A 14,505-nucleotide genomic window follows, 5' to 3' on the forward strand; every position below is an offset into this window, starting at 1 on the left:
GTTCTAAGGATTTATTGCTATTATTGATTATCAAATAAAAAAGTTATATTTTGAAGGCATCTTTTTGATCAGGTTTCATCTCACTAGAGTGCATTTCCACTAAGTAAGTACTTGGGTTCTGCATTAATTAATTTACCTACTGGATTATAATCCGTGCATCATGTAATTCATTTCTCCATTGACACTCGCCAAACACAAGCAAAATCCAGAGCAAAAAGGTGGAGTACAAAATGGATGCAATTTGTTTAAATTTTGTTCAAATTGCCTTAGCACTGTAAGGATTCCGCTCCTGTGTTTGGCAAGTAAAAACGGGCTGAGGAGATTATTACCTTTATAGGCCTAACAGTAGACTGCTCCCCACTTCCCCACCCTCTTCCAGTACCCTGGCCAGCTGAGCCCAGCTACTTCTCTCGTGCTTCTCTGGAAGGCTGCCCCCCTCTCCCACTGCTTTGGACAGTGGCCAATCCACCTTTCACCTACTCAACTTTATGGCTGGGCCTAAAATTCACTGCAGACGATCAGCTTTTTGGATTGCCATCCCTTCAGCTGGACCACATTTCCCCCCTGCCACCTTCCCATTTAACAGATCAGCAAATCTGACACCTCTCCTTAATCCAGGTGACCTGCAATAGGCAATGCCCCCCCAACCCCCTTCCAACACAAGTTTGGTGAGCTGCCAATAATTATAGGCCTTACTGAATACTAATGCCTGGAATTTTGACTAATACGGAGACAGCATTCCAATGGGCCCTCCTCAGCCTATGAGTAACACGATATCATCATGGTATGAAGCAGGCATTGATAAGACATTTGTATATGTGGATTCCTAAAATAACACAAAAGTAAATGTTAAGAAACACTATAACTTTCCTTCATCTCTAAAGCGGTTACAAAATAAGCATTTTAGGAGGTGGTGTACAAAAGCAGATTTTAATTGTCCATTTTATTTCAAAGTAGTCACTTTATCCACAGCTAAAATCACAAGGAGTTTTGAAAGAGGCATAAGTATAGGAACATAGGCATTTTTTATCCTGCTTCTGTTAGAGCCCATGTGTTGTGCAATTGGGTAATGAGTAGTTCAAGCTCAGAGGTAGTGGAGAAAATAAATGATATGTCAGCCATTAATGGCCATTCCTTTACACTTGGGAAATGGGCGTACAGGATTGTCAGAAAGCCAAAGAGGGCAATTAAAAAAACTAGTTTACCAGATATATCAAATCAATTCCATAAAAAGTATTGTTTTGAAATTAAACTTTTATAAGTAACTCCTATGTCTTAAGGAGCCTCCGAAAGATGCACATCTATTCTCTACATCTACTGGCATTTTACTGATATTATGAAATATTCAGGGTAGTAACCCACTCCCAGGATTTAAGGAAAAAATGAAAGAATAGGTAAAAGTGTTTTTTTTTTAACAATTCTCTCTTTTTTTCATAGTTTCAACATATTGTTAAATACACAGCCTACTTTGCAGTTTCTGTTTGTATATCACTATTTGAAAGAACATCAGTGTTATCTTAACAAAAACAGAAAGGCCAGCGCAACATACAAAATGACACAACATAGTACAATACTCCAGTGCTTATCTGCTCATGAAGTAAGGGTTATTTAGTTAAACCCTTTGGCTAAAGTGTTATAAGCCTGCAGCCACGTTACTGTATGACCAGTATGCAGGTCCTAACACTACCTGGCACAATTCTCATGTACCTCTCTTTTCTGCTGGAGGGAGAAAGACCATACTGGGTCTGTGATACACAGGGACATGATAAAACCTGCTAATTGGAAAGTGGGGTGGGACGAGCTTTTAACCCTGGGGAGAAGGGGCCACACCTCCAAACAACAACAGCTGCATAACTCATCAAGCTCCAGAACCCCAAAACACACCCTCACATCATATATATTAATGTCAAAAAGCTTTTTCAGTGTTATCTTGATGCTTAGAGATATATTTGTATGAGTGAAGTTGGGACCTTTTGAAATGCATGAGTCCAGTTTGCATATTATAAGATAAGATTACGTAATCAATGCCCTTTTGTAAATATCATACAGACTAACTAGCAAGGTTACAGCTACATTTCGAATGTAGGACACTTTCATGAAACTGTCATAGTGCCAATAAGAGCATTTTCACATAGAAATATAATTGAAGTAAATGATTGTATTTTCAATGTATACTCCCATCTAAGATAGATGTGAATGAAAAAATGTGATATATTAATGTGTTCAATGAAGGTGAATGACACATTTCTTCAAATATACAGAAAGCAAATGCATTTAAAAATAATATATTTAGATTTGAATGTTTACTGACAATCCTTCATGTCAGACAGTTAAGGTTGGCTCTACTCATTGTAACTATGGGGCCTATGTTATAAGCGTTCATAAACAAAATCGCTGTGCCATTTAATTCGCCAGTTTTGTGCGCATTGCTATCACGGTATCAGAAAGCCTGGATTACCTGTGGTAGCAAAATCCCCAAAACGGGCGAGTAGCCGGCGGCGTGATGATCGCCCCTCTGAAAAGGCCTTACCCGGCGTTCCTATAAGATGCACAGAGTGCTGCACAGAGAGAGCCGCCTCTCCCTACGTAACTCTCAGCAACGATCAAAAGTTTTTAATATAAAATGTACCACTAGTGTAGATGAGCAGGTGGTCTCCAGAGCAGAACCGCATTGATTTGAGGTCTGGGGACCCCTGCTTTCGGGGATACAGGCCCCGTTATGGGGTGCCGGAATCTCCTATGCATTTTATTCCCACGATCATGTAACGTGGGACATTTAAATGCATAGGAGATACCGGCACCCCATAACGGGGCCTGTATCTCGGGAAACAAGGGGTCCCCGGACCTCAAATCTACGCAGTTCTGCTCCGGAGACCCCCTGCTCATCTACACTAGTAGTACATTTTATATTAAAAAATGTTTCATTACCTTAGTGGCTAGCTGCTAAGGCAATGAAGAGGTTAAACCTCAGAAGCCTGTTTCTCGGGGCAGAGGGGGTGGATGAAGGGGGTAGTAGTCCCAGGGTGGATGATTAGGACTGCCTGTCTCAGGAGACAGCACGCCCATGGACCCGAAGATTGCAGGTGAACAGAGCAGTGCAGTGAGTACTCAGCGGCATTTCTACACAAGCACACACTGGTTCACCCACATGTCTGAGCAGCTTTTGTGCTCTCTCTGGTGTAGCAGGGGTTACCAGTGATCGTGATTGCTGAGGGGGTGTATCAGTTCTCCCTCTCCTTCCCCCCACCCCAGTGTTTATTCTACAACCCTCATATATCATTGGATTTATTGCTTGTCTGTGCTTATTCATTTACTGGCTGTGGAGGGTACACTGTCACCAGATTTACTCCTACTCATTTTGCACCTGAACTGCACCCCCATCTCATTCAATGATTCTGTACAGATATTTTAATTGCATCGGTTCTGCTTCCGCTGTGTAGCACTAATTCGGGACTTTCAGTTTCGTGACTCTTTGACTTACGGCAGAAGACTGCTTAATAGAGACAAAACATATAGTGCAGGGCCATATTAAATGGGATTCCTCTCTTATTGGCTATTGAATCACTAAAACTGAGCATTTTAACTGAGTACCTAAAGATAAACATTCCTACGTTAGTGCATAGGCATAATTACAAGAAACAATAAAACTTATTTGATTTATAAAAATGTTTTTCCGGAAAGTAATTGTGACAAAGTGATGGTGTAGAAACAGGCGCTGAAACAATACTAGTAATCACCAATCTTTAAGTGAATAAATAATTTTTATACTTATAATATAGTGCGTGAATATAAGTGACTAGTAATAGTGCAATAAAACAAGTGTATATAAGAAGTTGTAACCCCTGCTCAAACCCTCTGGAAGGGACTGTCTTCACTGGTCCCAGATGATCGATATATGTTCTCACAACCCAGGGGGAGCATGAAGGAAAAAACAACAGAAAAGACACAAACTAAGTGCAGACTGTATAATACAGTGTGACAATGTGTGGAGAAACTTGGCTCTCGTGTGCAGCCTACTCACAGGATAGCAGTAAGGTACGGGCAAATACAGGATCTGTGGAATCTGTAGTGTCTTCTAGGTGTAGACAGGATACCTCTCACATTCATAAATCAGGTAGATGGGAACATGGAAGAATAGAAAAAAATCTCCATGGTGCAGGTCAATGATAAAAGGATAACTTTATAATGTAGCTAAAAAATGCGCACTTACAATGTAAAAATCAAACATAAGCATTCGGCACTATGACAAGTGACTCAGGAGTGATAGGGTTATGGCCACCTCTCACCGCTCACCGCACCGACACGTTGCTTTTCTGCTATTCGCCGTGATGCTGTCGGGATCACCTCCAGTGCGTTCCCCGATGCGATACATCACTTCCGGTTCGCGCAATGAGCTCCGTCGCGTCACTTCCGGTGCTGCTCTTGATGGACGGCTAGCAGGACCAATCCTTGCACTTCCTGGGCGGGTCCATTCTACGCGTTTCGCCCAATAGGACAATAGGCTTCGTCAGGAGTATACACTGCCGACACACTTAATTGCAGTGCGGCCAGATCCGCAAGCCGGGAGATTTCCCGGCTTGCTAGTGGCCGCCCCTCGGCGTGCCGCGCGTCATAGACGCGCGGTCACGCGTCTTCAGGAGCCTGCGCCCCCTGCACGCGTGTCCAGGGCTCCCCGAGGGAGCCCTGGTGTCCCGCGATGTGGGGGACGGCGGCAGGGGGTTCCGGGGGACCCGGCGGACCCGGCAGCGGTAGGGAGAACGCCCCGATCGGAGGGCGCTCTTCCGCTGCTTCGGCACGCGCCCGTCACCCTCGGGCGCGCGCCAGGCTACTGCTGCGGCCAAGAACGGGCAAATGCTCGAATAAACTTGGCCGCAGCAGTAGGACCCCCCTCCCCTCTTAATCCTTATATAACCGGATCAATTACGGGTATACTTTAACCCTCTAAATGCCTCATGGAGTATTTAAGAAGTGTGCTGTATACACACCATCATGTAAACCAGGGGTTTCAGCAGAGTTATTAAGTACTCATCAATTTTCTCATAAAATGGACCACCCCTAACATGCCTATTTCAATTTTATTGATGTACGCACAATACTTACCTTATTGATTTATTGTTATATTATACTTTTAATGCACGGTGAGCGTTGTGCGCTGTGTCTTTTGTGTATTTGTCTGATGTTCTAGGGGGTGCTCTGGGCCATCCCCGGTACCACAGCTGCAGACGCTCCATCTTGCCTAAACACTAGGTCACGTATTATACTTTTTTAATTCCACTGAATTATCACTTCACGTGTGTGATTTTGTTTAATAGTTGCGCACTTTTTTCCTTCACTTTGTCACGTTTACGCTCTTGTTTGTGCTGCACATTATTCTTTCACACCCAGTACCTTCCATATCCAGATCATGGTTTGGAGTTTGGTGAACTATAGACAAAAACGTGATGAAAACTTTGGCTCGCTGTTCTCAGAGGAGCCTGTTGTGGCCCCTGAGAATGGAGATGCTAAGGGGTCTATTGAAAAACATTTTAAAGTTTTAGAACAATTACTCCTTACCGAAAGCAAAATATATCTTGAAAAAAGGACTATACAAAAATATGTAGACTGCGATAGAGTCCCTAGGGGTTTGCGGTTTCGCAAATCACCCACTTTCGGTAAGGAGGATCAACATTTCATGAAAGAATGGAACAGAATCATTGACGATTGTTCAGTGGCCCTCATGAAATTAATTATATATGAGAGGACAAAAACCTTAAAAATAATTGATAAAGAGGTGACAGGTGTGGTCAAGCTACTTGAACCTCTAGTTATTGAATTTGATTGTTCAGAGATGGAACATGACCTCCGCATGAAACTTGAACATGCGGAGGATCAAATTTTAAAGAAGAAGCACGAAAAGTTTTATAGAGATAAGGCTGATTACGATAACAACAGACAGAGGAATTGGGCTAAGGACCCCGAGAGGGGGCGTAGCAAAAAATGAAATCCTCAGGGAGGAGGGGGGAGGGAATCCTCCCAATCACTAAATAGAACTAATGATCAGCCAAGATATTTTAAACCGTTTACACATCAAAATGAAAGGGGTTGGGAAAACCAAAGTTATGAAGATAGAAGAGGTTTTCAACAATATACTAACCAACCACCCCTTCCTAGGCAAGAGGGGTACTTTAGGAACCCGAATTACAAAGGAAGGAATTACATCCCTAATTTTAGATATGGCCAGAGAGAATATGAGCGACATGACCAACATATGAATCATAGAGTAAGTAAACCTAGTCCCAGGTATAGGTCACCTGCGCAATAATCTCCATCTTGTTTTTTAGACTCGGACAAACATCGACACTTAGATCCTCAAAGGAAGGAAGAGAGTCTGGGGCCTCCCCAAAAATCCTTACTGGAAAAAAAGAAAAGAGCTTTACCAGAAGAGGAACAAGAGGGGGGGCCAGATCTAAAGAAAAGAGATTGCGATAGGGACTGATATCATTACCCCCCAGAGGGATTTTTAATTTATCTACGGTCATTTTAACAAATGACCAGAAAAAGGTTTTAAATAGAGGCCTTACTTTTTCCTGCACTTGTGGCCCAAGTTCTTTTCAACTATACACAGATCTCCACAAATTTATGCGCAATCTCACTTTGAAAAGACATTTTATAAAAATTGATTTAGAGGGTGGGGGGGATGAGGGGGAAATACTAAAAACTTCTCCCTCACCCACACCTATTCAAACTGAGATTGCCAATAATGATGTAGCGTGCAGACATACCCAGTTTAAAGGAAAATCTAGATTCTACCCCGCGCATTCAAAAGGTCATCACATAGAGACCTTTTTCAATATGGGCAATAATTAATTTAATTCTCTAACTACTGGTAGTAAAACTGGTGATATAAAACACAACCTCAATAAGAATGAAACATTAGCATTAAAATTTCTGAAAGAAAACAACAATTTGATTATCAGACAGGCCGACAAGGGGGGAGGTGTCGTGTTACAGGATCGGAAGGCCTATGAAGGAGAGGCACTTAGACTTCTGAACGACACCTCATCATATGTGAGACTCAAAAAAGATCCCACTAAGGAGTTCTTGAATGAACTCAAAAGCCTCTTTGTTGAAGCCCTCGTGACCTGTGTTATTTCAAAAAATGAGTATGATTTCCTCTATTCAGACTGCCCAAGGATCCCCATTTTTTACCATCTTCCCAAGACACGTAAAACGTTAACCAACCCACCCGGTAGACCAATCATTTCGGGAATCCAGAGCCTTACTGCCAACCTCTCCCAATATGGTGATTTTTTTCTCCAACCCTATGTGGCTAAACTCCCTTCCCACCTTAGGGACTCCACCTCAGTGTTAAATCTTCTAGAAGGATTGGAGTGGAAGGATTCGTATAGGTGGGTCCCCTGCGATGTACAGGCCCTCTATACGAATATACCTCACATGGAAGGTTTAGCAGCTATTGATTTTTTCCTATCAGGCGATCTGGATTTACATCCCCTAAATAGAAAATGTATACTGGATTCCATTAAATATATACTAAAACATAATTATTTTATGTTTTTGGACAAGTTTTTTCTACAGGTTTGCGGAACTGCGATGGGCACAAGATTTGCCCCCAGTTTCGCAAACCTGTACATGGGAGGATGGGAAGATGAATTCATTTTTAATAAAAATAATCCCTATAAAAACAATATTATAATATGGCGTCGCTTTATAGACGACATCCTCTGTGTATGGGATGGGGACCAGTGTTCTGTGGGCCATTTCCTACACTATATAAATAATAATAATAAAAACTTAACATTTACAATTGAGGATAATGCAAGGGAAATAAGCTTCCTAGACTTGAGCCTGATGGCCTCCAAGGAAGGGAAGCTTATAACAAAAACACATTTTAAAGATGTGGATTCTAATAACCTGTTACTTGCCACGAGTAACCACAAGAAAATGTGGATTAGGAACATACCTAGTGGCCAGTTTTACAGGTTAAGGAAAAATTGCAGTCTGGATAGGGATTTTGAGGAACAGGCCGAACAACTGACCTTGAGATTCTTAGAAAGGGGTTACCCTCTGGATAAATTAAGGAATGACCTGGATAAAATAAGGAAGTTGGATAGGAGTACTATGCTAATACCAAAAGTAAAAGAAAAAGATTATAGACAGAAAAATGAGAGTAAGTGTAACGTGGCATTTATCACCAATTTTAATTCACTGACAGTGCAAATAGAAGATATTGTGAAAAAACATTGGGCCATTCTCTCCAATGACCCAATACTAGGTGCCCACATTTCAAAGTCCCCTAAATTTATATACAGGAGAGCAAAAAATGTAAAGAATATGCTATCACCAAGTGATATTAAAATTAAGGAAAATCTAACTGGAGAGAAACGATGGCTACATACCAAACCTGTAGGGAATTGTAAGTGTGGAAAGTGTTCGGTATGCAAACATATGCATTCTGTCAAGAAATCATTTAAATGTAACTCTACTGGAGAAGAACATGAGATTACAGATTTTATTTTATGTAATTCAGACCATATTGTCTACATAATCGAATGTCCGTGTGCCTTGCAATATGTGGGACGCACGAAGCATCCACTAAAAGTAAGGATTCAAGAACATATGCGAAATATTAAAATTGGGTACATGCAACATAGTTTGTCTAAACATTACGCATTACACCATAACAAGGACCCCTCCACTGTGCTGTTTAAAGGTATTAAACATATACAGAGAAATAGAAGAGGAGGGGATAGGGTCAAAGAATTGTCAATACAAGAAACCTTCTGGATACATAAATTAAATACACTGCATCCAGGAGGTTTAAATGAAGATATTGATATCTGGTCCCTCTATTGATGATTCATTTAGATTCTACTGGTCATTTTTAACCTATTTATCACCTTGATTTTTTTATAATACTTTTTAGAATAGTGCTTTATATTGCCATTTGTAAGGACAATTAGGAGATTATATTTATTATTTAGCTATATATTTGTGTTTTGTAATTATATGAAATATGGTAATATTTTTATTTTTTAGCTAATAAAAGGATGTAATTATGTAGGTTTCATTTAGTTATGCCCCTTTGCCAGGGTACAGATTGAGTTTGTGCTTCTTCTATTTAAATTTTTATTGCTCATTCAATATCATGAAATCCATCTAATTCTGGCTGTGCTTTTATACACTTATTCATGGTTGGTTTTTAACTGGTGGTTGCAGATGAGATGTATATGATGATGTATTAATACTTTTATCTCTTTTGTTTTAGAATCGTGTTCCCTTTAAAATTGTGTGTTCTCTATGTTTATGATGAATAAAGTTGTTGTTGAATAGTTTTTTGTAAGGACTGACCTCCCCTTGCTGCTATCCCATTGGCTGGGACGTTCATGTTATGGACCAATGGGCTACAAGCGTGGGGTATTTCAATGCAGGCTGTTTCACCATTCTTTATTCCCTGATGAAGAAACCTATACGGTTTCGAAACGCGTTGGAAGGACGAGTGTTCTGAGACTTGATCTACCCCGTCTATGCTGGTTGATCGTGCCACCGGAGAGAGACTGTCACGCGAGCAGCGCTGCCTTTGAGCGATGACGTCATAACCCGGAAGTGCCGCGACGGAGGTTAGAGAGAGTACTACAAACCACCGTGTGTATCCGTGGGACAGGATTGTCTTTATGTGAACTGCGGATGCTGGACACTGTTTAGCCACGTAGTGGTTACTTCAAAAGACCCTCCACCGATCGATTTGGAACCTGGCATCACAAAACAGCTTCAGTACCTGCTGATGACATCTGATCCGGTCCACAGTGTTGGTGTATGGGCAACTCACCCCTAACATGCCTATTTGAATTTTATTGATGTACGCACAATACTTACCTTATTGATTTATTGTTATATTATACTTTTAATGCACTATGAGCATTGTGCACTGTGTCTTTTGTGTATTTATCCTGTGAATAGGCTGCACACGAGAGCCAAGTTTCTCCACACATTGTCACACTGTATTATACAGTCTGCACTTAGTTTGTGTCTTTTCTGTTGTTTTTTCCTTCATGCTCCCCCTGGGTTGTGAGAACATATTTCCGGAAAGTAATACATTGAGAGTTACCTCTTGTTTTCAAGTATGTCCTGGAAACATAGTTACATAGTAGATGAGGTTGAACAAAGACATACGACCATCAAGTTCAACCTATGCTAAATTTAAACAACAGATACTTTATCCTATATCTATACTTACTTATGGTTCCAAACAAAAACCCCAGTGACCTATCATCCAATGATATCTCATAAGGGGGAAAATAAATTCGTTCCTGGCTCCAAGAATTGGCAATCGGATTATTCCCTGGATCAACATTCTTCCCATGTTTACTTATTTGGTATATCTCTGTATAACTTTCCTTTCTAAAATGATGTTCAACCTTTTTAGAACAAATCTATTTTATCTGCCATCACAATCTCCATGGTCAATGAATTCCACATTTTAACTGCCCTTACTGTAAAGAATCCTTTCCTTTGTTGCTAGTGAAATCACCTTTCCTACAAGCTTAAGGGATGGCCTGAGTTCGTTGTACTGCCCTTGGGATGAATAGTTCTTTTGAAAGCTCCTTGTACTGTTCCCGAATATATTTGTATATAGTGTGATATAGTTTCAGGATAATGAACAGCTTTCTGTCTAATTTATAGAAGAAAGTGCAGACTTGATATGGTAGTGATCCATTCCACAGTTTCACAGTTGCTGAGACTGTGGGACAGAAACTCCAGGCCAGAGATTAGTGGTTCTGTTTTTTCACTCACCTGCTCTCCTAATTGAGGAAGAGGAATATATTGCAGTTAGTCTGGCTGCTTCAAACTCTCTTAGAGCCTGGACCCTGGAGCCTGGGAGGAAAACTGCTGCTTCCCAGTATCCAGTTCGGGTAGACGCCCCCCCCCCCACTTGTTGCAGCATCTGAGGATCTAATGGGACGCTTTCCCCACTTACAGTTAAGGACTCAATGTTATTATACCTTTGTGTTATTTAAAGTTGGTAATTGGCTTACCCAGCCAATATTGCAGATAAGGATATGCATGGGAGTTAGACTCCTGACAGGAGTAGATGTTTCCTTTTATGATTTATTTTGTTCTTAAAGTGACAGCGTTTAAAATGTTTAGTGTCACTAATGGAGAAAAAAACCACTGAAGGTTGAGGGCTGAGTGCTCCTTGTGTGTATACATGTGTTTGTCCCCCTTAATTACAAATTAAACCCTAGAAGACGGTGTCGCGAAGAGCCTGGGCAAACGGTAGCGCGACATAAAGGGAGGAGTTTGCCACAATAGTTCTCATATCCAATCTTAGGCGCCTCTTTTCTAATGTAAATAAATTAAATTTAGCCATGACGCCGTGTGATGCATCTGGGGGGCGGAGTTTAGCCACAATCCTGACACTTCCACTGGAAGTAGTGGGTCTCTACTGGCAGGTCTCTTGGACTTCTGCGACATTCTCCCGGAGTTCGTAAGCCTTTGCCTCCTGTTCTGGGGTGTGATGGGCCCGGGCCCTGTTACTGTCTACTTAGTCGATTTAAGTTCTGTTGCAGGTCCAGAGTCCAATCCAGATCAAGTGGTCAATCTGTTAGGGGCCAAGATGTGCCACCCCAATAAGCTGACATTTTAAATCATTATTAGTGAAATTCAATACTGCTGCCACTGCTCATTTATCCGAGCCTCACTTTCTTGTACATATTGCTGAATCAGGTTCATACCAGAAACCTTAATCTTAATGTTTTTTAAATAAAACACCACTTCATTAACCTAGAGGTTTTCAACTGCACTTTGTCTTAAAAAAAGATGTATTTTTTTTGTCTTTCAAGGTAGCAATAAAAGTAAAAAATGTTAATTAAAAGAAAAGATTTTCCCTATCTACAGAAACTGATGGAGAGTTCCTGAAACAGATTACAAACGAACAGGTAACTGCAGTGAACGACAGAATATTAATTACTGCCTGTCACTATTCTCATCTATGGACATCTCATTTCCATTAATGTAAAACCTCATGTGCTGCTCAAATGCATTTTCGCTTGAGCTTAGAAGTCAGACCAGATTCTGAGATGAGATAAATGACATTTGCACTGTATTTGTTCCCTTACTTTAGTTTGATTCCTTAAAGCCATACCAAAGTAGGGAAAAAAAAGAGACCCACTAAGGGTTTTTTAATTAAACTGGAATAGTACCAAACAGTGCACTACCGCATTAAAAGTTCAGTTGACTTCAGTGGGAGTTTCCATGTGATAGTGTCCCAATTGGTAGGGTGACCAGATGTCCTGATTTTGCCGGGACAGTCCCGTTCTTTTCTGGGCTGTCTCGGTTGCCTATCCCAGATTTTGCCCCTGGTCCCGTGCGCGAGTCGGCGGCGGTGCGCAGGGGCGGCGGCGTGATGAGGATGCGGCAGCAGGTGAGTATTTTTTTTCAATGGTAGAATGCCGGAGGGCAGGGCTATAGCGTAGAAGCTGGGGATTGGTTGGAGGTCAGAGGATGCTGGGGGCGGGGCATTATACTGGGGGCAGATGTAGTGAGTTGAGCTGCTTCTCAGTGTGTGTGTGTGTCCTGTCTGTCTCTCTGTGTGTGTGTGTGTCCTGTCTGTCTCAGTGTGTGTGTGTGTGTGTCCAGTCTGTCTGTCTTTGTGTCATAGGAGGAGAGGAGGGGGAGATATGAGGAGGGGGAGATACAGTATGAGGATGGGAGGGGAAGGTATGAGGAGGGATGAGGAGGGAGAGATATGAGATGAGGGGGAGATATGAGGAGGGGAGGGGGAGGTATGAGGAGGGAGGGGGAGATATTAGGAGATATGAGGAGGGGGAAGGTATGAGGAGGGGAGGGGGAGGTATTAGGAGATGAGGAGGGTGAGATATGAGGAGAGTAGGGGAAGGTATGAGGAGGGATGGGGAGATATTAGGAGATATGAGGGGAAGGTATGAGGAGGAGAGGGGGAGATATGAGGAGGAGAGGGGGAGATATAAGGAGGAGACAGTGAGATATGAGGTGGAGAGGGGGAGATATGAGGTGGAGAGGGGGAGATATTAGGAGATGAGGAGGGGGAGATATGGGGAGGGGAAGGTGCGAGGAGGGGAATGTATGAGGAGGGGAGGGGGAGATATGAGATGAGGGAGGGGAGATATGTAGATGAGGAGGTGGAGATATGAGATGAGGAGGAGGGGGAGATATGAGATGAGGAGGAGGAGATAAGGGGAGGGGGGAAGGTATTAGGAGGGGATGAGAAGGTGTGAGGAGGGGGAGATATGAGGAGGGGAGGGGAAGGTATGAGGAGGGATGGGGGATATATTAGGAGATGAGGAGGGGGAGATATTAGGAGATGAGTAGGGGGAGATTTGAGGAGGGGAAGGTATGAGGAAGGGAGAAATGAGGAGGGGAGAAATGAGGACGGGAGAAATGAGGAGGGGAAGGTATGGGGAGGGGAAAGTATGAGGAGGGGAAAGTATGAGGAGGGGAGAGGAAGGTATGAGGAGGGGAGGGAAGATATGAGATGGGGAGGGGAAGATATGAGGAGGTGGTGATATTAGGAGATGAGGAGGGGGAGATATGAGGAGGGGAGGGTACGGTATGAGGAGGGGAGGGTAAGGTATGGGGAGGAGAGATATGAGGAAGGGAGGGGAAGGTATGGGGAAGGGAAGGGGAGTTATGAGGAGGGGAAGGTATGAGGGGAGAGGGAGGTATGGGAAGGTGGAGGTATGGGGAGGGGAAGGTATGAGGAGGAGAGGGGAAGGTATATGGAGGGATGGGGGAGATATGAGGAGGGGAAGGTATGAGGAGGGGAGAAATGAGGAGAGGAAGGTATGGAGAGGGGAAAGTATGAGGAGGGGAAGGGGAGGTATGAGGAGGGGAAGGTATGGGAGGGGAAAGTATGAGGAGGGGAAGGGGAGTTATGAGGAGGGGAGGGGGAGTTATGAGGTGGGGGAGATATGAGGTGGGGTGATATTAGGAGAGGAGGAGGGGAGCTATGAGAAGGGGAGGGAAAGGTATAGGGTGGGGAAGTGAGGAGGGGAGGGGGAGATATTAGGATATGAGGAGGGGGAGATATTAGGAGATGAGATATGAGGAAAATATAAGGAGGGGAAGTTATGAGGAGGGGAGGGGGAGATTTGAGGAGGGGAGGGAAAGGTATGGGGAGGGGAGGAGAAGGTGTGAGGAGATGAGGAGGGGGAGATATTAGGATATGAGGAGGGGGAGATATTAGGAGATGAGGAGGGGGAGATATGAGGAGGGGAGGGTAAGGTATGAGGAGGGATGTGGGAGATATTAGGAGAGGAAGGTATGAGGAGGGGAGAAAGGAGGAGGGGAAGGTATGGGAGGGGAAAATATAAGGAGGGGAATGTATGAGGAGGGGAGGGGGAGATATGAGGAGGGGAGGGAAGGGTTTGGGGAGGGGAAGGGAGGAGGGGGAGGTATGAGGATGGGAAGAGGAGGTATGAGGAGGGGAGGGGAAGGTGTGAGGAGGGGAGGGGATGATATTAGAAAATG

Source organism: Ascaphus truei, chromosome 8 (assembly GCF_040206685.1).
Source record: "Ascaphus truei isolate aAscTru1 chromosome 8, aAscTru1.hap1, whole genome shotgun sequence".
Classification (NCBI taxonomy): Eukaryota; Metazoa; Chordata; class Amphibia; order Anura; family Ascaphidae; genus Ascaphus; species Ascaphus truei.